Below are 4025 nucleotides of genomic sequence, written 5' to 3'. Positions count from 1 at the left end.
ACTGTTTTTACTGCGATTACATCTTATGTAAGTTTTTTTTTAAACTTTTTACTCAACAAATAGACTTTACGCTTTTCATGATCAAAACCATCATTTTTCTAGTATAACTTATTAATTGACCGCTGTACCCATGCATACGTGTGTAAATTTATACTTTTTTGTGCACATTATATAACAAATGCTATATTACAATCAATTTATGAAGGACGAAACTCTACATGTAAGAACAGGAGGACTGAAGGAACAGCGGTAATTAAACTTCACTAATATTTCCTCTATGCTGGTATTGCTATTTATGATTAAAATGTTTAAATTTATATGATATTAGCCTTTTCAGTAATTGCTCTGTTAATACATTTATTGTTTCCTTATGTTTTATAGAATGTCAGCATGCATGTATCATTTCAACTGGAAAACAGTCTAGGAGAAGAATTGTGTGAAGCAAAAAGAAATAATTTTCAAATGTGGAAGCTTAATATTGTAATCATACTTTCAATCCGAAAATAATACTATAATCATCTTCAAATTCCTTATTGTTAATTTAACTGTAATATGATTTAAGCATATACCTGATATTTGTTTATATTCTTAACTGACATGTTCATGCTTGAAATGAAATGAATAAATAAATAAAAGATTAGTTTTAATTTAAAACACAATATGACTTTAGCTGTTTATATTTTTGTCAAAAACATATTAAGCTTATCGTTAATAAACACACTAATCATCACCTTCGAGACAATTTAATGAAATCAATTAAACATTAATTTGTATCTCACAGGTCCTCTTATGTATTTTCCCTGCCTTGACTATCAATGTTTCCCTGATCACTCTGAAAGTAATGATTTTACCTTTTTTTTTCGGTCACCAATGAACTGGCCTTATAATCTAATCACACCCCAATGAGACATACATTTACTGCTAATTCATTATAACACTGCAAGGCAATTCGGCAAGATCTGCGAACAATGTTGTGTTTGGATTTACCTTGAATATCTACATGCACAGTATTGGTACCGTATCAGGAGGAGGAGAAAATGTACGCGGCCAGACCGTGGATTTTCTGATCCCGGGACTCTCCGAACACTAGCCGATGTGCTCTACCTACTGAACTACCTGGTCATCGATAATTGACCCAGTCCAGTCCCGCTAACACTCCTCCCCTCCTTTTTTTGAAGACATACAAGGACCCATTCAAACGCCACCCACCGTTTGGTTTTTTTAGTTTGGGTGCCAAATACTGTAACAGGAGAGAAGAAAATGTAGTTCTTCCGACTCAGCTAACTAATCACCGATAATCAACCCAGTCTTGATCCCGCTACAAATATTTATCTGGTTATTTTATCTCCCTTCCTATTTTCTATAAAAGTGGTAGTTTCTGCTCCTGCTTAGCGCTCAGCATAACGGGTGTGGCCTGGGACGACTGGTTTGCTCGTTGGTCAGTATAATGTGACCGGGTGGGATGTGTTGCCTGGTGCCTTCGGCGGCATGCTTCAGTGATATAGCAGTCTTTCAAAACACGCACCTCGCACGACATACACGCAACACACCGCATACATGGGAGAGGCCGTCCTTACATGACCATAGCTGTTAGTAGGACATCAATTAATCAAACAAACAATCCTATTTTCAATCTACCTTTATGACTTAGAATCTTACGTGGTGGAAAAGAATATTTTGTCTTACAAATCTTGACAAATTATGCACACTGTGATTGTTGCAAGCTAAACTACGTATCCGCTAGCTGATTGCTGTTGATTGTTAATGATCTCAAACACACTAATTACTTATTGTGCCAATTTAAGTAAATATATTCTACTCTTTTCAAATATTCTTGATTACTATTCATGTGTAATATCTCAAAACATTGACATGCCACGGAGTACGGCGAACCAGACCGCCCATGTTTTGGACATCTGCTAGATATTTCAGTTTCAGGTTACGGTCGCCAATAAAAGAAAACAAACACAATGCGGTTTTCATATGTTATTTCTTCTAGATACAACACTTTTGTGCAAGTTGTCAAGCATTTATGGGGAATATTTTGCATTGAAATTGTCGCCTTCATACATCGGTTTTTGGGACTCCCTGGACATTGTTTTTCCCCATTTTTTTAATGCTCAAAATATATTGATAGTAGATTTTTTAAGCATTTTCAGCCCTAAAAAGTACCTGCGCAAATTATACCAGTTTTTACGGTATATGATATTGGAATGTATCCCAAACTTTTTATCATATTATTTGCCAAAAACACTGTTATGATATCAGAAATATCTGATGGTCTACAACAAATGTTAGATGAATTTTAACAATATTGCATAACATGGAAATTAGAACTTAATATCAAAAGATAAAAAAATTGTGATATTCTCAAGACGTAAATTGGTACAACAACACCAGTTGATGTTATGGAATACAGAATTAGATTTATAAAAATTGTATACATATCTAGGTACAGAAAATAATGTTAATGGTAGCATTTTTAAAGAAAGGGAAAAAAACCTGCTGAACAAACAATTAAAATCGGTGTTTGCTATTTATAAGAAAATAAAGGATTGTATCTCTTCCTGTTCATCTTAAAACTGAAAATATTTGATTCACTTGTAATGACAGTTTTTATTATACTCATCAGAGGTATGGGGGATTTGAAAGTAAAAAATGTAGAAAAATTCATTTGTAATTTTGTAAAACGTTCCTGAAGTTAAGAAAGTGTACAAACAATTTCATGGTCTATGGTGAGCTAACAAGTTATCCGGTTTGAATTGAAGTTCGGATACAATGTATATCAATCAACTTGCTGTTTTACAAAAGAATAATTACAAAACTTGTTAAAAGTAGACCAATTGACCAATTTATTCAAAAATCACATGATGATATTGATAAGTCTTCTAGAGGACAGACATATTCTATATTTAAGACATTTTGGCAAAGAAAAGTATGCCTCTTGTCTTTCTCTGCTGCAAAACAATACTTGTTAACTGATACTGTGGTCCCAGGAACTTGATGGCAAATAGCTATATATAGTCATTAAGAATGGATATTTTCATTAACATCAAATTAACAAGGAAAATGCTAAAGGTGTTATAAAATCATTTGGAATATAACATCATAGGAAATATTAGAATGGGCTTCAAAGATTTTAGTATGTGTCTCTTATTTTACACCTGGGTGTCCAAGGAATCCTCAAAAGTCCAAACTGGAAGGAACACCAGCCAAATTTATTTCTTATTGTACAAAACTACAGTAGTATTGACCTAGAAATATATTCCTCCTATCATCAAGACCGAGCCATTAGTACTTTCAGTACTTTGATTAAAATATTTTGTGTGTGGTTTGATTTTTACACAATTTTAAACAGAGAGAGGGGGTGCGGAATGGTATACTGGAATTGGGTTGTCCGTCTATCAGTCTGTCTGTCTGATAGACACTTTATCTGGCGAATTACAAAACTACTGGACTGATTTTGATAAAATTTTTGGTACACAGAACCCTGGCATAAAGGACAGTTGAGTAAACCATATATTCTGCTATGTCCCCTATTGTCAATCGCCAGCTGTCCATCAAACTGCACATGACTTTACAGTTTATGTTGTGTATGCTATGATGCTAGCACCAAACCCTTAGTGGCGTACCTACCGAAGGACAGGCAAGAGGCAGCAGAGATCGATGGTATGTTACATTTTTAGCCCACCATCATCAGATGGTGGGCTATTCAAATCGCCCTGCGTCCGTGGTCCGTCGTCCGCTGTCCGTCGTCCGTCGTCCGTCCGTAAACAATGCTTGTTATCACTATTTCTTAAAAACTGCTGCAGGGATTTTGTTTCAAACTTCACATGGAGGGTCCCCTTGGTCCATATTTGTGCCATACAGATTTTGAGTCTGATCGGAAAAAACAAGATGGCCGCCAGGCAGCCATCTTTGATTTTGGCAGTTGAAGTTTGTTATCGATATTTCTTGAGAACTATTAAAGGGATTTTGTTCAAACTTCACATGGAGGTTACCCTTGGTCCCTAGTTGTGCCATAC

Source organism: Argopecten irradians, unplaced genomic scaffold (assembly GCF_041381155.1).
Source record: "Argopecten irradians isolate NY unplaced genomic scaffold, Ai_NY scaffold_0501, whole genome shotgun sequence".
Lineage (NCBI taxonomy): Eukaryota > Metazoa > Mollusca > Bivalvia > Pectinida > Pectinidae > Argopecten > Argopecten irradians.
This window is presented reverse-complemented; position numbering follows the sequence as displayed.